Source organism: Pantherophis guttatus, chromosome 11, assembly GCF_059756535.1.
Source record: "Pantherophis guttatus breed Tessera chromosome 11, ASM5975653v1, whole genome shotgun sequence".
In the NCBI taxonomy this organism is placed as follows: Eukaryota; Metazoa; Chordata; class Lepidosauria; order Squamata; family Colubridae; genus Pantherophis; species Pantherophis guttatus.
In genome coordinates this window covers 1,030,265-1,051,423 of record NC_142073.1, presented here as the reverse complement: position 1 = coordinate 1,051,423, position 21,159 = coordinate 1,030,265, and the positions used below count along the sequence as shown (strand labels likewise).

Genomic DNA, 21,159 nt, shown 5'->3' with positions numbered 1-21,159 from the left:
CTTTTTTTTTTTTAATGATGGTGCAAAGGAAACCGGTTCGCAGATGTGAAGTGACAGCCAGCTGCGGGAGACAAGCAAATGATTGCCAAGACTGGTTTGAGACGCCCACAGCTCCTAAACAAAGGGAGCTTCTCATCTCACTTGGATGAGCAAGAGACAGCAGGGAGCCAGGGAAACAAGCTGTGGCACTCACTCCTATCTTGTGCCTGCCCTGAAACAGCATTGCCCTGAGCAACCCCTTTGCCCATCCCACCCAACCCTCTTCTGCACATTGGGCTCAAAACAGCCCTACATGGCCAGTTTATCCTTCTGCAATGAGCAACAAATGCTGGTCATTTCTATGCTCCATGCCTCATGGCCACAAACTAAGACAAAGGTTGGGCTATCAAGCACTAAGCGATCAAGTGAGAGGTGTGTATCTATCACAAGACAGTTCCTTGCACCTGAAGGTTTGGTTCCCTTAGAGAAGACAACCCAGGAGTGCCCCTAAGCAGGGTCTGGTGACCTCGATTACACTGTCCCTAGAAGGGGTGGGTATCAAGTTGGCGAGTGCAATGCTCTTTATTTATCAAACACTGTATTCAGAGTAGGGTACATTGATGTAATATGGTATGATGAAAGTTGATGAGGAGTACAACGTCTCTTTTAAAAATACTGGAATCTGTGTTCATCCAAAAAGCTGAATGGTTGGAAATTGATCCAAGAAATGCTTCTCCCCACAAATAGAATATATTTCCCTAGATTCACTGCCAAGATGTGGAGGGGGTTATTAGGTGCTTCTATATTTGTTTTAATCCTATGGTTACCCAACAAATCTGTTAAGAAACCTGCATGATTTGAGTTAGCTATACTGCGTATAATCTCAACAGCTTTGTACCGCTTGCCAACATTTAAATCAAGGAAGATACAACAGCTTTTCCAGAGATGTCAGCACTTGGCATCTTTGTTAAGCACCTGCACTTACTGTGACTTCATACGATATCAACACAAGAGTTGTTCCTTCCTAAAACAGGTTTGATTCCCTCAGGTTCTAGTGATGTCCAACTCAATAAACTCCTAGTGGATCATGTCCATTTGAACCCAAAGCAGCCAGGGTTAGAACAGAGACAGGGTTAGAAGTCTGCATGGTTGAGATTCATGCCTTGGGTCGGTCTCCTTCTTGCTTAGGCCAACCTTAACTCCGGCAAACGTTTTGGCTGCTCCAGGTCTCTATAGTTGCAGTGTTAGATGAACAAGAATTCACCTTTTCTTCAAAGTCTGACATTGAGTTTCCATTCAGAAGGCATTAGAAGTTCTTCTTTCCTTCAGCCTCTGTTATTGGGGTTAGGTTACTGGTCCCTTTGGGGACAACTGCCTTCAGTATTAGATATTAAGGTTCCAAGCAAAACATTTTTTCGGCAAAAGGGCCGTTAGTGAGATTCAGCACTTTGGACAGCGCCACAGCAGGACAGCTTTGCCAGGGTGGAAGCCAAGTACCATAAAGAGATGGGATTGAGTGTTATTAGTATGCCAGTTAGCTATACTTCTAGATCAGGGGTCCCCAAACTTAGTAACTTTAAGACTTGTGGACTTCAACTCCCAGAATTCCTCAGTCAGCTATGATTCAACCCTGCCAAGATGGAGTAGTTTGGGATTTTGAAAGCCTGTGAATTGTCACCTTTGATGCTTGGGTGCCAATTTGATCCACTTCTGGGCCGGGAGACACTGCTCATGGTCACTCATAACTTCTCATTAGGGCTACTGCAATGTGCTTTACATGGAACTGCCCTTGAAGTCCATCTGGAAACTTCAAATAGTCCCAAATGCAGCAGAGCAGAGAAGGTTGAGCACCCTTCAGTTTGTGCATATTGCACCAGTGTTGCACAAGTTGCACTGGCTCCCAGTTTCTTTCTGGGTGTAATTTAAGATGCTGGTTATGATCTTCAAAGCCCTGTGTGGCATGTGGGCCAGGTCACTCGGGAGACATCTGCCTCTCCCACAGCAGGTCAGAGAGAATAAGTGTGCTCCAGATCCTTTCCCCAAAACATTGTCATCTGGGGGGGGGAGCTTGGAGGTATGGATTCTCTGTGGCTGCCCCAGACTTTTGGCACAGCCTCCCCCCTAAAATTCGAATGTCCCCCCCACCTCACCTGTGCCTTTTGGAAGGCCAGTAAGACCCGGTCCTTCCCTCTGGATGTCGGACAGGATGAGACATGAGTCCAACACATTTCTGTTTAAAGGGTGCTGTTCTGGCACTGATGGTGTGTTGGAGTTTTCATCCTGTGTTTTTATTACTTGTATATTTGTTACCTGCCTAAGGTGGATTTACATAAAGCCATAGCATCTTCCCCCAAATAAATGCAGTGTTAAAAGATGTGGAATGCTGTTCTGATCTCCATCTTCTCTTCTCCCTTTTATTGGTCTTCTTTCGGCATTCTGAAGGGATGAGCTCTTTTTTTTTTTTTTTTAGAGAACCAAGAACAAATGCCTTTGTTTGCAGTATTAACTCTTCCTGACCTGGATTCCCTGCCCTGAGAGGGCTGTTCTCTCCCCTCCCCTTCGCTTTCTCGGCAGGCTGAAATCCTGCAGACCCTGGGCACTCGGGATGGGTCCCCTCCAAGATGCGTGGATGCCAGCAAAGGAAGGGCCGAAATCAGGGGCTCCAGGGCCCCCGTCCTGAGATTCCTGAGTTTCCATTCTGCAATATTGCCAAAGCAATTGTGAGATCCATGCCATTTTGGAGTTGTTTTTCATTTCCTTCCGTTAGTTCCTGGCTGGCCTTTTTCTGAAATATTCTGAGATCTCAGAATTCACAGGCACTTTGCAAGCAATACTCAGCACCACAGCTCCAGATGGCACCAGTGAAAGAGTTAAGTCCTCTGTGATCAACACCAAGAAGTGAGTGGTAAACAATTTTTTTTCCTCCCTCTGCTAAATTAATATGCAAATTCCAAAGCCCATTCCCCCTCCTGCTTCCACTCTCTTCTCTGCTTTAAAATTAGCGAGGTAGAAGGCTTGGGCTAATTATGCACTCAAAGGAGGAGGGAGCAGGCTTCGTTAATGTGGCACTAAGAGTGGGCTAAAACTGATTGTGAGTCGATGAAATTTAAATTCAAGCATGGCGTTCCCTCTGCATCTGGAACCTTTCTTACAGCCCCCAGCACATATAACCAGCCAAGAGGAGCATGCCTTAGCCTGCACAGATGCTCACGTCAGGCTCATGGTAGCTCCAGGAAGCCATAGAAATGCAGTACATTACCCTTTGCACACTTAGATGCTCCGGCACCCCTACATAGAATGACTGTTAGCTTACTTTGGGTGGGGGGAGTTCTGTCAGAGCAGCCATCTCAGGACATGGCGGGGATTTTAGTGAGTTTATTTCAGCATATTTATTGCCGTGCCAGGTTCAAACACGCTTTTGTCCTTTTTGGCTGGAGATGATGGAATAGTATATCCCAATAGCTAAACGGCATCAAGTTGGAATTGTTGGGTTGGCTTTTTCTTGGCATTCTAGCAATCTAGAACTAAGGATAATTTTTTTTAACGGTGAGAGCAATCAACCAATGGAACAGAAGCCATGGGTGTTCCATCACTGGAGGCTTTTAAGAAGAGACTGGACAACCATTTATCTAAAATGATATACGGTCTCCTACTTGAGCAGGGGGTTGGACTAGAAGACCTCCAAGGTCCCTCCCAACTCTATTATTCTATGTTCAGTGTTCTTCAGTGTTATTAACCTGGCACAAATGACATCCATTTCTTTTCACGAACGCCAGTTCTCATGTAACAGTATCTAGAAACTATCAGAAGAAAGTCTGAAAGCATCTGGGTGTCCTGGTGTAGCAAAACCATCAACAGATGATCGTCCTGAAATGCCAATGCTTGTTTCCATGGGTCTGAAGGACACTTTTGTTCTTCAAAAGTGACTTCACACCAGAACAAAAAGAGGTGAGTGAGAGATAAGAAGCAAGTGGTGGCAAAAAATTACGTCTCTCCAGTCCATGAAATAACATGGCTCAGATTCTCTATTCCATATTAGTATGGTTTATTTAATGCCCCAGAACTTTGTCTTAGAAAAAATCACTTGGGTGAAACAAAAGACAAGAGAAATGTACTTGGTAGACTGACCTATTAATTAAAATATTCATTGGACATCAACAGGTCCATCTGCAAAACGCATTTCTCTTGTCTTTTATTTCTAACTTTAGCAGCTGTTAAATTATCCATTATGTCCATCTAGGTCCTAGAGAATAGCTGCAGGTCATCGTTCTAATACATGCTTTGATGGCCACAGCTGACCTGTGAGTGTAAAATATACTCCTTTGAGAAGTTAACCACAATGTCTGTGATGCAAACAATTTCTGGTCCTTTGCAGTTCTGTTAAAATGATTATTTGCTGCATGATGTTTGCATTCTCCTAACATTCCAAAACTCCAAGAAAACCAAAGCTCTGGTTCAATGGAGAAGCATCTGGTAATCCAAATGTTAATGTCCATGATATTAAAAGGGAAAGATTCAGAAAAGGCCTGGGCTATAACTCAGTTACGATGGTCCCTGACTTTGCCAACCTCTTTTCGCTCTGCCCTGCTCTTATTCAAACAAGGCTGACCCTGTCTTTGGCAGCAGATATGCTGGCCACCAAGAACTGTATTTTATGCATGGGAATTAACCTCAAACAATATCACGTGACTTCCAGGATCAGGTCCCATTAGGCCTTGTTTGCAGTAGAAGCAGTATTGCATTGGAACTCTAAAGTCACATTCTCTGAGTTTCCTCTTATGAAAGGGAAATCCCTTATGAAATCCAAGGGCCAGATCATTTGAAGTGTCTCCTGATCGTGTGGGTCGCACCCCAAAAGTTGCAGAATCTCTCTCAGTATCTCCCTTGTAGTAAGCAGTTGTCGGTTTCATGGATGGGAAAGTGTAGACCATTGTGGCACCATATTCAGAAGATTCTTGCTGGGCCTTTTATCTGAGTGGAGAGAGCAAATCACTCCCTAAATCCTCAGCCATCTCGGGTGACGAAGAGAGAAGCTCGAGGACTTCCCAAGAGTGGACAAGACCTGCAGGAATGATCAGAAGAATGGATTGAGAGATGGACAAGCTAGGCGACAGTTTCACCAACAGACGTCCTTCACTTGATGAACCTGGCATATGACGATGAGGGAGGGACAAGGTCAACAGTTTGCGTTAGAGCCTCTTGCTTTGTAGTTGACAGAATCCAGGGAGCCTGTCATGAATGCCAATCAACTCAGCAGCATCTCAACAGAGCTTGGATTCACCTAGGACATGGCCATAGTGCGGTTTGTTTAGTTTGGGCTTTAATGCATTGAACCACTTTAGATCATAAACCATAATTTATGATTTAGCGTTAAACACAGATTCTGCCAATTGTGGTGTAGTCCACAAACCATAATTCAAACAAATCTTGGCTTCATGCAGCGCGTGCTCAGCCGATGTGTCCCCAGAAGCCTGGGCAGACTAACTTGGTCCAAGGTTGCTGTACCCCTCCTCTATGCCCCTCCGCCTAAGTGGCATCTGTGCAAAACTCCTCAGTCCTTTGAAGTCCAGGAGCAACTGCTCATCCATTTCAAAGAAGTTGCACAGACGAACTTCCCAGTGGATCACCCCGTCAGCCCCCCTCCCTTCAGCTGGTATTTCTCCCCCTGACTATGATGCATGGTGGAGCTAATTTGGCGTACTGCCATTAATTCCAGCACAGCTGCTGCGCCCCCCTCCCTCCCTCAAGGCATCTTGCTAATACGCGGCTTCGGAGCCTCTCAGCAAATTAACATCATTTGTTCTCCAGAACATGTTTTTATTTCTACATGACATGCATAGTTTATTACCATCCCTCCAACTTGGGGGAATCTGGCCATTGGGGTGCAGAGCAGAGAAGCCACCAGCAAGTCCCTCTCCTCCTCCTCCTCCTCCTCTGCCTTTGTCTCTGCCTCAATCTGTCATGGGGAGAAGAACCTGCCTCCTCCATCCTCCCTGCCCCATTTTCAGCCCCTCCCGCAAACCCAAAGGGCAGCCATTTTCTCGCCTGTTTGAAAGCAAGGGTGGGGGGAGAGGAAAGCTGGAGAACCAGGAGATTCCGTCCTTCCCATCCATGGGAATTTATCCTGAGAAGTCCTCACCTTCTGGGTGAAACTGGGTGAAAGGAGCAAAGGAGGAAGAGACACATTAACCCACATCTCTGTAGCAGCGCCTTCTGCCCTCAGTGGGTGGCCGATTGATATGCCTTCGGAATCCTGGGGGTTGCAGCCTTGAGGGCCCCGGTTCTGAGGAACCCCAAAAGTGCTTCTCCTTCCCTGCAGTCTGGCCTTGAGCATTTTGCACCTTTCCTCCTCCACGTTGTCCGTGGCCTGGTGTGGCCTCCGTTGGATCTCCCCCACAAAACAGCTGTGAGCTGTGAGGCTGGAAAGGAAGCGAGCCAGACAATTACCTTGAGCCTTCCTGGGCACTTTGCCTTGCCAGCCCTGGGCCTTTTACAGGCCGGCTGCTCCGCTGATTTCCCTTTCGCACCAGCCGTGAGACGAGACCCCACCTCCGCCCCCTTTCTACGGAAAGCAGCATATGTTTGGATTAGCTCCCCTGCTGCAGAGCTGGCCAGGATCCCTTGGGCCTGGGTCCACATGGGTGGGTGTGTGGGTAGGAGGGTCTTCCTTTCTGTGCATTCAAAACAGCCCCTGCTGGTGAGGCTGATGGGCACTGATTGGCAAGACCACAAAGACAGGCAACGCAAACAACATTCTGGGCCAAAGCTTTGGTTAGCCAAAACCACGCTTGCAGAATGTCTAGCTTGATCCCTAGCAAAGGGCTCTCCAAATTCGGCAACTTTAAAGCGTGTGGATTTCAACTCCCAGAATTCCTCAGCCAGCATAGCTGAAGAATTCTGGGAGTTGAAGTCCACCAGTCTTGCCAAGTTTGGAGACACCCCCCCCCCGCTCTAGCACATTCACGGGGAAGATCGGGCACCAGGGATGGGAAGGAGATCGGAGCTCTTCATTGCCTGCCCTGCCTGCCCTTTCTTTGTGGGTCACAGGCAGCCCCCCATTGACTTTCTGACCATAGCCTGCAGGCATCCCTGGTTCTCCTTTTAGGTTCTTACAGCCAGGGTGGGGCAAATTCTCAGCCCCTGCCATGCTCCTTCGCCAGTTCAACTGGGAAGCGATGGACCCTGCTGCCCCAGGTCAGCCCTGACGCCCCGTCCCCTTCTTGGGTTGTGGGGCTGAGCTCACAAGTGCCGCATTTGGATGACCAGTCAGCTACCCCCAGCCCCAAATGCCGAGCTGCCTCATCAAAGCGAAGGGGAGGCATCTGGGGAGTCGAGGCAGCAGCTCCAGCCGGCGGCTTCATTGGAATGCTGCCTGCGCAGAGCAGGTCCCACCCTTTGGGAAGGCTTCTGTGTCAAAAGGCCAGGAATCTTGTATGAATATTTCATTAGGAGGCCTCCTGCTGCTCTGCAGAGAACATCTGGCTGGGCTCTCCAGAGGCCACCCGGGGCTTTGTGCAGGAAGCCGGAACGGGAAAATATGGAATGGGAAGGGAGAACTGGGTCAGGGTGAGCTCTGCCCACCTGCCCCGAAGCCCCCAGGCTCTCCCCCAGAAGCCGGACAAGAGCTCCGAGGCTGGATGTCCTGAGCCACGTTTCCCAGGCTCAAAGGGGACTCATGCTGGGAGGGACGAGTCTTCCCACAACCAGGGAGCAGAGGGAGAAACCAGCTCATTTTTATTACAGATACATCCAGACCTCACTTCCAAACCTTCCACACCTTTCCGGGTTTTGCCACTTTGAGTCCTCCAAACAATGCCTACTTTTTAAATTTCAGAGTAACTGACCAACATACACTATTGGAAAAAAGGCGTATTCGTTAAACAATGCACGTGCAAAAAAATGGATATATGAGAAGAAAGCATGAAAATATGCAGAAGTTTTCATGAAGGCTTTTTCTTTCTTTGTCAAATTTGTGCAGATACTTGAAGATGCTCAAAAACAGAGCTAGGGCTAGGAAACCTGCATTCATCGTATTTGCTCTGCCTTCTAATTTATTGGTATTTTACTGAAATTTCTTTGTTGCCAGCCATCCAGAGTCACTAACAGCTGGGCAGCATGCAAGTTCATCATCATCATCATCATCATCATCATCATCATCATCATATTATTATTATTATTATTATTATTATTATTATTATTATATCAAACTCCTTTTTGGGGTTCTATTTCTTGAATTTTATTCTCTCCATCAGAATTGCCATCGTTCTGTCCCCCCCCCCCACACACAGCCAAGCCTTTGGGGAAGCAGGCACTCCGTCTGCCTTCTCTCACTGTGTCCTGAAAGACCAGCCCCATAACTCACCTCACCCACCCACCCCCAGGCCCCAAGAGCTGCCCAGCCCTGCTTGGAGCTGTGACAAGAAGCCATGCTTCTGTTCGCTTGGTGCCTGTTTCGTTCACATGAACAAATCCTGCGGAGAAATCGGGCTGTCCTTGGACTCGCCATTAGACCAGGGAACAAGCAGCTAGGAACTACTCAGAACAGCACAAAGACTTAAATCCACAACTATAGGACTGGAAACCTTAAGAACAGGGTTGCCAGCTGTGACCATTTCCAGGTCTATGGCTTCATCTGCCAGAATTCCTGTCAATGGCCATGCTGGGGGCAGAATTCTGGGATTTGAAGTTCGTACACTCGAAAATAGCCAGGGTTGGGAAAGCTTTGACTCTGCAAGGGACGACAAGGTTTTCTTCAACAAAAAACTAAGATAGGCAAATCTATTGATAATCAGCATGCTCATGTTTCCTTGTATTCGTGTAAAGTGTATCCTCGTCCCCCCCCCTCCACCCCGGGCCCTTTTACTGCACTGTTTCCAGAGCAATATTTTTGCTGGATTAAAACCAAACCGCCATCTCTGACTATCATCAGATGGCTGACTAATTTCTGCTGGTTGTGTGGAGGAGGCTGTTTCCGACTTCAGAGAATCACAGGCATTTCCTAAAATCCTCAGGAAGACCTTCCCTTTCCCCTTCCATGAGGAGCCTTGGAGAAGGGGAAGCTGAGCTTTTCCACCTTGCCCTCTAAGTGAAAAAACTGGGTGCCTTGAAGGAAGCACCCCTTTTTTGGGAAACAAGTGATTGTGTTGCCCTGAAAGGATGGGAAAGGAAGATTGCTCCAAAGCCAAAGTGGTGCTAAAGTGATTAGGAACTAAGTCTCGGGCATCAATGATTCCCCTCACATCTGTCCTCCTGCCTAGTGTTGGTCTCCTTTACCTACATTTCCTTTTAGAACAACTTTCATACTTCGGGCTATTTTTAAAAATAAGTCCCAGAATGCACCAAAACTCCAAATACATAAATTAATATTCTGCATGGCACCATTTTTATTCCTGCGTGGAATGCAAGATAGATTTTTAGCCTTACCGTTGACTTTGGAGAATCGTCCCTCAGGGCCAAAATCTTGTTTATCTTCTTATGAACTCTCCGGGATACGCCGCATTTTGGCCCTAAAAACAGCATTTGGACCGTTCTAACCCTCCAGCTAAATGCATTGATCTCATTGTCCAATTTGTGGCTTGGATTAAAAAGAAAAAGAAAAGACGATTCTCAATCTCCCAAAACAAGGATTTGGTGCACCATTGTCTCTCCACAATATCTCAGACCGATGGGGTGAAGCCAATTTGGCATGATGAGAGAAGACTTGGAAAGGCTAATTCTTAGAAGAGCTGAACTGCCCAAGGAGTCCCTTCAGCAGCGTCACGTTTCTGAACAGTCTCTGGTCTCAGGAAAAGCAACCTTTTCCCAATTTTCTTGCATCTGTACCCCCTTCTTCAGTTCAAGGCTTTGATGTCCTCCTCAACCAGCTATCTTCAACCCAGCGCCCTCCAGATGGGCTGCACTCAACTCCCGTTATCCAGCTGTGGGGCTTTGCAGTGCATGGAGGGAGGCAGAGCACCCAGAAACAAAATCTTCATCTATCAGCATTCTTGCCAAAGGGACTTTTCTATTATTTTACATTAAAGCAGCCAGCCCTAGAGTCTGAAAACCGGCTCAGCTGCAGGAATTTGGCCAATGTTGTTTACATTGTCGACGTTTGATGTTATTGTTCCTTGAAACAATCAGCATCATATTTTTTAAGCAAATTGTTGCATCTTTTGATGAGAGTTTTCATCTTTTGGCCTTTCTGCCACTGGATCAGATCCCAGTTCAGAAGAGGAGTTGAGCCAAGGAAGCTCTTCGGTGGAGCAGCCGAAATTTAGCAGGATGCATTTGCTTTGACAATATCCAAAGATTCCTCTCTGGGGTTTTGGACTCCATGTTGCCTTTAGAGATGCCAGCACCCAACCTCAGCTGCACCCCAAGCATTGCTGGAGAAGGAGCTTCCCAGCTCCCAGCAGGGACCATCTCTGGAGGCAGAGCAATGCTGGATTAAAGGGCAAATTCACGCTTCCCTTCGCCAGGCAGGGAAGGGGTCTCTCAGGCCTTCCTGAGCAAAAGAGAAGATGCGAAGAGTGAGAGAGCAGAACATTCACCCACTGTCCAGATTAGACAAAGCTGCCACTGCCTGGGAAGTGTGAGAGGACCAGGATCAAACTTAACATTCAATGACTCTGATCTGTAGCCATGGTGAGAAATGCCAGGTGATGCCACCAACTCTCAAGCAGATTCTTCCATGGGACTCACACACACAGACTCGCATACACACCGCAGTCCAGGCTGTTGAGAGGGATGACCATGCTCAGAGGCACAACCTCATGTCCCTGGCACAGCCATGCACTGCTAGCAAGCAATCAGCCCCATGCACCCTGCACACAGATGGACCGAACAGTGAGAGAAACGCACTGTCTTTCTTGCTGGTTGAAAAATGAAGGCAAAAATACCTTTGGCTGCTCCTCCGGCTTCCCAACGACGCTGGGTACCTGCCCTGCCTTTCCAGCCTCCCTGCCTCATCCTCTTGTTCGTTCTTTCGCTCTCTTTTTCCTCTCTTTTGCGGGGCTGCTGCGTCTCGCCAGCCCATCCTCCATGGCACCTCTGCCAACTCAGCTGCCACCTGCTTCGCAGTGGGCTGCCAGCTTCTCAGCTTCATATGCTCCTTTTGGCCCCTCGCTGCCTTCTGGCATCCTGGCAGACAAGCCGCTCGGCTGATGGCACCGGTCCATTTCCCTCCTTTGCGATCCAGCCTTGGTTGCCACCGGAGCCGCCTGCAGTACCAGCTCTTTGAGAAATTGGCAGGGAATAAACCAGAATGCGGAGATCTTCCGTTAGCAGCTGATTGTAGTCACGTCTTGGGGAGGAGGATGAAGGAGAGAGAAAAGAAGAAGGGGAACAAAGAGCCCCCCAAAGGAAGAGCCATCCTGCTCAGAGTAAACGTGGAGCCAGGCTGGCCGGGGGGCTCTGGTGCCTTGGCAGCCGGGTGGCAGGAAGGAGCGAACCAGCTCTGCAGCTTCCTGCTCTTGCCAAGAAGGGGAGGGGAAAAGGGGAAGTTGATCAATTGGTACCCCTGATTCTGCCAGGGAGGTCCATTCCAGCCCACCTGGAGCAGCTGAAGCAACTCCTTCCCTGGGCAAGGAGGTCACCAGAGACCTGATGGCTTCCATCTCCATCCTTCCCCTGTGCAGAAAGAGAGGTCTAGGAAGCGCAGGCAGATCTTGGTCTATTTTCACAAGCAAGCCTCTGTGCTTCTGATGCATTGCAACAGGGTCTCTCCAGGACACACCCCCTTCCCATCATCCCCCTGTCTCAACTTTGCACAGACCTTGGCAAATAGAGAAGGACATGCAGAGGGAGGCTTGGCATCCAAAGCTCTGGGTGCTCAGGAACACCCCTGCTCATGTCAGCACGTTAGAACATGATTAAGGGGATGGCACACAATCTGCAGAAGCCAGGGAGACCTCGGCAGAAGCCCTACATCCCAAAGGAGAAGACTGGGGGGCCGGGGAGAGAGGGGGCATGAGGGAGCCTAGAAGACCCTCAAGCTGAAATGAAAAGCTTTCCCAGAGAGCATCCATTTAAAGCAGAGGAGAACCCTTGGAAGACTGGGACTGCTGCCCCCACAGAAGTTGCTTTAGCACCAGCCCGGTTGGGAAAGCTGATGACGCTGCCTGCCCCAGATGCCAGAGAAGCCACCCTTTTCAGGAGCAGGCTCCCTGGAAGGTCTCCCCTAGTCCACGCAACCGGAATCCAGGGAGACCAGCTGGCTAGAGGCTGCCTAGAGCAGAAGGTTCTGCTTGACACCAGGCAGCCTCTGCTTCAAAGCGCAAGACGGAGCTTTGTTCTTCACTCGGCCAAAGAGGCATCACTTTTGCTTCGGCAAATAAGTGGAGATGAAGTCAGAGCATCTCAGGCGCAGGCAGCCTCCCACTCCCACAGGTCCAAACCTGCTCGGCCTCCCTGCAGTCTCTCCTGCTTTTCATGCACCACAATTCTCCCTGAAAGGGCATTTCCGACAGAAGCTTCCTCCGACCGTTTGCTTCTGTTGGCCCTTCCTTGCCTTCCCTGCGTCTTGGGTCACGGACTGGTGCTGAGCTATCCTTTCTCCCTACACCTCTCTTCTTCCATTTGCCCCTTCTCTTCCTCATCCTCCCAATGACCCTGGCTGAATTTCAGGGCACAGCGATTACTGAGGCCACTGATTTGCTTTGAACGCCTGGTTGGTTTAGAATCTTTGCTAAAGCTGCAAATGGTACCTGGATCCATTTCTCAGGGGGTGCCAGAATGCAGAACTCTTAGTACCTGCCTTGCTCCCGACCCTCTGTGACTTTCTCCAGCCCTTTGTTTGAGCTCTCCAGCCAGCTGCTGGGAGCAAGCGGGGGCGGCCATTTCCGAGGTCTGAGAACAGGGCAAAGGTTACGTTCCAGCTGCCTTCCGTGCGAGATCAGAAATGGACATAGCAAAAACTGCTTGGCTCTGAAATTGGCCCTCCCTCCTCCCTCCCTCTTTTCTCCATCTTTGAGCTACTCTTGATGATGATGATGAAGAAGAAGAAGACGTTATCCATCTCTGTAGAAAAGCTCCAAGCGGAATCGGTTCCAGGCCATCCTATTCGTTAAGAGGAACCTGGGAGAAAAGCCCTCTGTCTATGCTCGTGATCACGTCTGCCATTCCTTCCCCTCTTTTCAGAGGAAGGCTCCCCATGGCAGCACCCTCTTGGCTGGAGCTTCCCGGAGACACGAACAGCAACAAGGTGGAGAACAGAATCTTTACTCCAACTCAGGAATGGTAATCAAGACAAACCATTGTCAGTTACCGACTGGCAAGAGGCTGCTTCAGAAGATACTGTCTATCTTTGCTTGACCCCCAATGCAGCCCCTTCTTTTCTTGCATCTCTCCTGGTGAGCAGGCTTCTTGTGCTCAGCCAGAAGTTGGAGGTGGCCGTTGCATGCTCACATTCTCAGCCTTGTTCAGGTACTTTTCTGCCATCTGGGAATCCCGACCGAGATCTTCTCAAGGTTTGGGGAGACTGGAGGGGGAAAGATCTGCTGAGTGAGTCCCACCCCTCCCCAGGTTGGCTTGCTTTACCTTTGCCAGCCATTCAATTATCCCTCCCTTGGATGCCAAGTTATACCACCTGTGAGAGGAGGAGGATATTCAGAGGGATCTGTTTTTCCCACCCTGGGCCCTGAGGGCATCTTCCAAGAGGGCAAGTGAAGGGGCTGTGATTGCCAGGAGGGGGATAACAGGAGTTCACAATGCTCCCCACCTCCCAGAAAGGCTGACCTGAGCAGCTGTCGAAGGATCTTGATCCAATTCGGTCCCAAGGCAATTCAGTGGAGGTTTTTTTCTGTCTCTGGCTTTCTCAGGCAACACATAGCACACTCCCCAATCTGCCTTTTCTCTCCTCGTGTATTGCCTTCCCACAATCCAGGGGGGTTCTGTTTTTGTGCGGTTTCCTTGAGGAGCAAGTCTTCCAAAGCAAAGCCTTGAGGGCTCCCAATGTCCCCAGAAGACCTGGCTGTGGCTGGGCTGTTTCGTGCTCTTAAAGAAACTGGCCAAGAGCAGTGCAAGCACATCCTCCTGTCTGCCGTTGGCCAGAGGCAGCTTTTCAGGGTCCCTTCCTAGATATGGCAGGGTGCAAGGCGTGTGCTTTGTGTATACATTCGAGAGAAAACCTTCCTGCAATTGGACGGGACTTCTGGAAACCTCTGGGACCCATCTCTGCGGTTGTCTTGGGAAGTGGCTGGTCCTTGCCTTGTCCAAGCTCAGAGAGCACCAAGGACCCCTCATTTCAACCGTGAGCTACAAATATTCTCCTTTATTGGTACCTCGCTTTTTTCCCAGAAGGCTTTAGAATTCCCATCCCAGGAGTTCCTGGTGGAATTCCTATACAAGAGTTAAGCAGGTCAACCAAGGTCAAATCACTGCTGCCACTTAGTTGGGCACACTAAGGAGTCGGGGCTTTTAACAGTCCTGGAGAGGTAGGAGACCAGCATTATGGGACAAGGGGCAAGAGACTCACCTGGGAATAAACTGAGCCCGACAGCATTGGAGCCGGGGTGGATTTCACTGGGAAACCCCCGTTCCCAATTAAACAACCTCCCTCCTCTTTTTTTTTTTTGAAAAAGTTTTATTTTAGATTAAAAATAAAATAAAAAAATAAAAAAAAAACACAACAACAATAACATAAAAATATCATCCTTACCATCCTCCTCCTTTTGAGGCCAAGACTGAACCTAACATATGGCTCCTCTCAATCCACCCACCAGGTTTTCCATGAACACAATATGTAAAAATACAAAATGTTTTAAAGGCAGAAATTAGCATCCTGCAAATTATCTTGAAAAAGTGGCTCTAAGCCCTTCATGGTCCAAAAATAAGCTCAAAAGCAGGTGGGAATGTTTAGGAAATTGAGCGAGCTTTCCAGCTCTTGGAGGAATGGGATACTCTGTTGCCCCGCATCAGAGCAATGGCCTTGTAATCCAAGGTCGGTTCAGGTAGGGCAGAGGTGGCATTTCCTATCCCCTCTGTGCCAGGAAATGCAGAATTGATCATGGGGAATCTCCCAGGTCAAAATGTTGGTCCTTCTCTGATCTACGATTCTCCCCAAATTAGGGATTAGGAAACAGCAGCCAGGAGCCTCTTTCCTGAACTAAACCCAAGAATGAGGTGTTGAGGCTGCCCTCTCTCTGCCTTTCTGCCCAAGTCCTGACCTGCCTCCCTGGGGCACCAAGCTCCCTGGCATAGTGAGAAAGTCCAGGCTCCAATCAATTGGATTAAACTGCCCGCCAACTGCCCCAGAGGGCTGGCCTGCACAGCTCCTTGGGGCGGTGTGAGAGCCCTGTTTAACAGACTGCATCCCTGGGGCCACAGTTAGCTGCTCAGCAGGCAGACGGAAAATCCAATCCAGCATTTCTGCACCTGTAGGGTGGGTGGGTCCCTCCGGAGCCAGCCCCTGCCTTCCCCCACCAGATGGGGCCACCTCCCCTCCCTTCCCCCCAGACAGCCTGGGAGGAAGAAGGCAAACTCTGCAGGGTGTGGGAAGGGTAATTATTGGGATGAAAAGCTCCTCCACATTACGGGTCTGTGTGTGTGCGCGCACGCCTCAAAGGCCCTCCAAGGACCCAAAGCCCCCACTTGTTCTTGGAGAAGTTCCCAATGCCCTTGTAACAGATCAGAGTCTTTCTTGAAACTTTCCAGACAACTGACGGGGCTATCACTGTATACTGTTTAAAATGCAATACAGCATACCAGCAACGGACAGCTTCAAATATATTGATAATGTATACATTGATTGTGTGAGTGATGGGAGCAGGTGCAAAGGGGGCTAACGGGTGGAAGCAGGACCCCCAGCCACACCCATGTCTAGCTCATGGTGGCTTCTCGTTGGGGCTGAGGGGCAGCAGCTAAAGCTTTGACTTGGGCTCCTGGCTCAGGGGCTGTAAAGTGAGGTTCCCTGCATCCTCCAAAATGGAAGAAAGAGGAGAGCAGGTCTGTGTCTTTTTATCTGTTGAAAAGCTCTGTGAAGCTCTCTCCTCTCTAAACTTTAGAACCTGCAGGCTGCAGGAGGCAGTACAGCAACGTGGCTGGGCCCTTGACGTTGTTTTCCCTTTGCGGTGCCTGTGTGTGAATGACAAGGATAATGGGGGCAGAACAAGAGCCCCGCGGAAGCAGAGCGAGACCGGGTGGCCGTGCCACAGTGGGCTGGGAAAGTAATAGAGCGCCTTCATCATTCTGACACACATGTGCTCGCACACACAGACAGAGAAAAATTCTGATGGAGAACAAGAGCGAAGGAAATCAGCAAGGGAATCTTTGTATTCAGGAAAGGGTGAGGGAAATTCAGGATCACGAATGGGTCCCTCCCCCCAATTAAGCAAAAGGGCTTAAAAGCCAAGAATCCTGGGTGCTCTCCTGGCAGTGCTTGCTTAAGAAAAACGAGTGGGATTTTTGGTGTAGAGGAGGGGTTGGCAAGCAAAGCCAAAGCCAGCAAAGGCAAGTTCAGCAGCACCAGCAGCCCTTGAAACTCCTCTGTCTCCCGCTCGGCTGAGTTGGACATATTCTGTGGGGCTTGGAGTTTGCATTTCACACTGCTGCCCTCTGCCGGATGTGGGGTCATTCCTCGCGGTTACAGAGCTCACTCTGGATCTCCAAGGGTGGCTGCTGCTTTCCATGGGAGCCTAGCAAGCATCCACACACCAGTGACTTCTGCCCCAAAGGCGATACCCTCCAGCTGCCTGCTCTCATCATTCCCAGCCAGGATGGTCAATGGAGTCTTCAGAAACTGCAGCTGACCCAGAATGCAGCTGCAGGAATGTCGGAGGCCTTCCAGTCAGAGTCTCTTGGAAGGCTGCCCTGCTCACCAGCTTCTTTCCCAGCAGTTCTGTCTGTTGGAATTTCCTCCCAAGCGCTTAAATCTGGGCTGCCTCAAGGACCATCCCCTCCACCCCCCCCACCAGCTCCCTGCTAAGACCTGCTGAAGACGCCCTTCCCAAGGGAAGCACAGCCAAGTCAGAGCTGCTTGGAAGAGAGGGCATCTCGGTGGTCTCTCTCACCCATGGGACTGTCTGCCTTGGGAGACCAGGGGGGCGGCCATTGTTTTCTAGGAGAGCGATTGCGCTGGAAGATGATCTATTTGCCTTTACTGGACCCTCCCCCTCCCCCATAGTCCTTCAAAATCATTCTCAGATGCTGCAGACTGTGGCTCTGGATAACGCCATTCCCTTAAGGAGCCCGCTTGTCAGGAGCAAACGTTCAGGTTATCTGCCTGTCTGTCTAAGGAAGGCTGAGCGTTTGTCATTCAGAGGCACTTTGCTCCCCAAGTCCCAGAATATGGGGGGGTGGGGAGGAGATGGATGGTGCCTTCTTCAGCAGCCGTCTTTGTTCTCCTGCTGGCTTCCCGATGGCCAGTGACCCAGAGAGGAAGGTCCCCTTAATGGAACGTGTGTGCTGTGTCTCCAAACAGCTGCCAGAGAGATTCCCCTGGGGATTTAATGGAGCAGAAGGTGCAATCTGCTGCCCTCAGCACTTTGGAGATCATTAAGTGGGAAGCACAAGCCTGGAAGGAACGTGGGACATCACCCTTTGTGTGGGAGAGACCCAGGGTGCATTTCCACTATTTCCCCAGCCCCCGGGCTCCAGCACTGAGTCCAGATATAGAAAAGGCTCACAATTTAGATAAAAACAAGAATGTCTGAGAGGCTAAGCTAGGAGGGCTGTATTCCGTAACCTGCTCAGCCATAGGATGGTGCTTTTCAGGATATTTGGAGGTGCCCCCTTCCCTCTTCAACCTTGAGTGGGAAATGCTTCTGCTTGTGGAGGCGAAGATGAAGCTGGGTGCCAAAGGGCCTTCAAGTGCAGAGTTGGCCCAGGTCTGTGAAACGACGAGGGTTTGGCAGTCTCAAATCTATTAGACAGCATACCTCCCTTTGGGAGAGTGGGGGGAATCATGACATTGACTTAAAGATCACGGGGTCTTTCTGCTGGAAGCCTCTTGGGGCTGCTTAATTGGTGCTTCCATTTCGGAGCCTTGGGGGTCTTGGTCACAGTCAGGTTTACAAGCTGTTCTGTTCTTCCATGAGCGGCCAGACATTGACAGGGGCCTCGCTGAAGTGAAAGCTGGAAGACGGGCGTAAGATGTGAGGCGGGGGAAGATTTTCGCAAGGCTTCCTAGCAAATGATCTGGATAAACCCTTCAATTTGAAAGCGGTGAATTAGCAATCAGGGAAAGAGGAAGACAGGCCTTCCAACGGTGCTTATTTATTTGTTTTTTATTGCTTTAAAAAAATAATAGAAAAAGAACCAAAACAAAGAGATAATTGTAATGCAAACACATACAAAAACTACATGTACACAGTACATGTACATAGTAGAACAGAAAAAAAGAAAAGAAAAAAGTATATCACTAGCAATTAAGTTACGATTCTATATACTTATCTAATGTAAATATTATTCAAGTACAGTCCATACACATTAATTTCTAATGCATTTATCTAAATACTTTAATCTTCTGTATTTTATATAAACGTGTTCCATATTTCATCATACATATCTGTACAAAATCTACATCTCCGTTCATAGGTAACAAGTGCACTCAGGACTTCAATCCGTTGGTTGAGAGGGCCTATACTTTTATCTTCCCAATGTTGCAATATTAATCGGCCAAAAGGCCGTAATAAGAGCAAGGAGAGTCCATTTACATTGTCAGTTTCAGATTCCATCTTTTAGCTATAGAGTTCAAAAGAAAATTTTTAGCTTTTGTCACACTGTAAGCTTCCAACCGTGCTTGAGAGCCAGAGCTATCTTTTCAATATATTTCTCTCTCTATATATTTCTCTAGGTATATTGATATATATAGAGAGAGAAATATATATTTACAGCCTGTTTATTGCTGTAAATTAGTGTTTTTCAAGCTTGATGACTTTAAAACGTGCACATTTCAACTCTCAGAATTTCGGGACATGAAGTGCGCCCATCTTCCAGCTGCCAAGGTGGAGAAAGAAGGCAACAGAGGAGGAGTTGTTAACCTCCATATTTAAAAGCTCCCGTGCAGAAGGGGAATCTCGTTCCCAGCCGGCAGCGGGCCTGTCCAGGAGCCCAGGGGTCAAGCCAGGACATTCCAGGCCAGGCCCAGGCCAGGGGAGGGGAGGGGCGCAGGCTCCGCTCCCCCGCCCACCGAAAGCCCCCCCCCCTGCGATCGGCGCCCGGCCCCGTGTGGGCACCGCTGACGCAAGAGGCAGACGTCACCGAGGGCTCTTTTGACGTCAGGACGCCGGGGGCGGGGCGGATGACCTCACGCGGCCTCCGGAACGCGTGCGGCGGGCTCTCGTTCCCGGGGGGGACGCCATTCGCAGACGGACCCGGTAGGCCGCGTGCCCGGCGCCGGCCCTTCTTGGCGGTGAGGCGGCGGAGGGGAGCCGGGACGGGGGGGGGGAAGGCGGGAAGAGGGAGCCATCCGCAGCAGGGGGCGCTTCCTCCTCCCGGGGGCAGGTGCGGGAGCGCCTCGTGGGATTCGGGGCGGCGGCTGAGAGGTGGGAGGGGGCGGGGGGGGGTCCCCTCTCCTGCCCCTCGGCTTTGAGAAGCTGCGAATGGCCCCCGGGGAGGTGGTGGCGGAGTTCCCGCCTGACGCCCGAAGGGGCTGCGCTCCCTCCCTCCCTCCCTCCCTCCGTCCCTCGGGGCTGCCTGCCTGCCTGCCTGGGAGCGTCTCCCTCGCCCGCCCTCCCTCCCTCCTCAGAAGCCCTGGAGGCTTGGAAGAAGAGACTCTGGACTGGACTCAAATGGCGCAGCGGGCTGGACTAGAAGACCTGAGACAAGGCAGCCAAAGAACTGGGACTGCAAGGAGGCCGCCTCCCGACGGAAGCATCCCTCCATCCATCCGAATAGAGCTGGAAGGGATTTCGGAGGCCTTCTAGGTCAACCTCCCAGGTCCCTGGCAGGCAGGCCTCCCAAAGCACGCAGGCAGCCCTCCGGCATCAGGCGTGAACTCCGCCCCAACCTCGCGCACCTTCTCCAAATCCCAGGGCTGGAAGGGACCTCCAGGGTTTCAGGCCTAGGATCATTGTTAGTCCTTATGTCTGTTCTCTGTAATTCAGCCTTTTTGCCCCAAAGTAATGGCACTTTTCTAGTTGGAGGTAGCTGTCGAAATCCAGAGCATATTTTGGTGGTTGATAAATGGGGGAGACGGTGGTTAAACTGTAGAAATGGTGAGTAATATCTCCCTCTCTCAGCAGCTGCCAATGAATTAGAATCCTGCAGTAGACAAGCTTTGGAGGCCGTGATGTTAGTCTCTGGAGCAGCCAGCCAGAAGGAGAATGTGTGCGAAAGATTGGTGCCAAGTGATCCAAAATTGTGAACTTCACACCAGGGTGGATTTGATTTAAATCGAGTTGATTTAAATCACAATTTAAATCATGATTTAAATCACTAGGAAAAAGGCTTGATTTAAATCAACTCAATTTAAATCATAATTTTTAAAGAGCAACTGTCATCTCTGCTACTCCTTTGACCCGCTGTTGACTCACCGATGGTCCCAGTGTTGCAGAATATACAGCCTCATGCTACATAACTAAGCTCCATTTCATGCTGAATAAACTAAATTATTTATGTATCTTAAATAGAAAACTATCTTACGATAGATTTTTACCCCCAAAGTTTTTATTAAAATAAATTTGATAAAAATCAAAAAAATCTGATTTATATCAAAAAAATCTGATTCTTTTGATTTTTAAAAAAAAATCATTGATTTTTATCCACCCTGCTTCACACACACACACACACACACACACACACACACACTTGAATAGAGGACATGGTGAAGACCCTTTGAGGATATCACTCAACTGCAGCAACTTGTCTCATAGGAGAATGTGTGATTGTGTGGACTCCCAATTAGCACCTCTTGTAATGCTTGCCATCTCTGCCTCCATCAGACAGAAACTGTTTTCGGAGACCTCGAATTTAGAGAAGATGATTTTAGCTTTTGCCCACAGCCAGGCTCATGCACAAATGCATAGGGTTTTTTTTTTTAATTAAAAAAAAAACCATGCTTCTAGGGAAGAATGTGTGAAATGAAACAAAGGAAAGATGCTGCCCTTGGAAGTGTTTTTTAATGATATATTTGGTTAAAAGCTTTTCCTAAGTACAAGCAACTTCTTACAGTGGACATTGAAAACTGGGGAAGATTGATACATCTGAGAAAGAAAGAAAGGTTTGGGTGGGTTGCTTTGTACATAGCTGGTCAAAGTTATG

General features: G+C 49.2%; 1 protein-coding gene and 1 long non-coding RNA gene across 7 annotated transcripts in view; one reads left to right on the top strand and one right to left on the bottom strand.

The window, feature by feature from the left end:
- Window positions 1-524: 524 nt before the first annotated feature.
- LOC117671027 (uncharacterized) lies at window positions 525-11,645 on the bottom strand. The gene is made up of 4 exons (XR_004592748.3): window positions 10,860-11,645; window positions 9,403-10,465; window positions 6,119-6,398; window positions 525-5,041 (listed from the first exon to the last, which is right to left on the bottom strand). It is a non-coding gene; the product is annotated as an uncharacterized LOC117671027 (long non-coding RNA).
- Window positions 11,646-18,980: 7,335 nt separating this feature from the next.
- ACSF3 (acyl-CoA synthetase family member 3) overlaps window positions 18,981-21,159 on the top strand; it is a 32,404-nt gene continuing 30,225 nt past the window's right edge. For 3 of the 6 annotated variants that reach the window (XR_015729595.1, XM_060682455.2, XM_060682457.2), the window contains exon 1: window positions 18,981-19,309. The gene's annotated coding sequence lies outside the window, so the exon portion shown is untranslated. Of the gene's footprint in view, window positions 20,115-21,159 lie in introns of all 6 variants that reach the window. The other 3 variants (XM_087877092.1, XM_087877091.1, XM_087877093.1) reach the window with 3 other exon arrangements.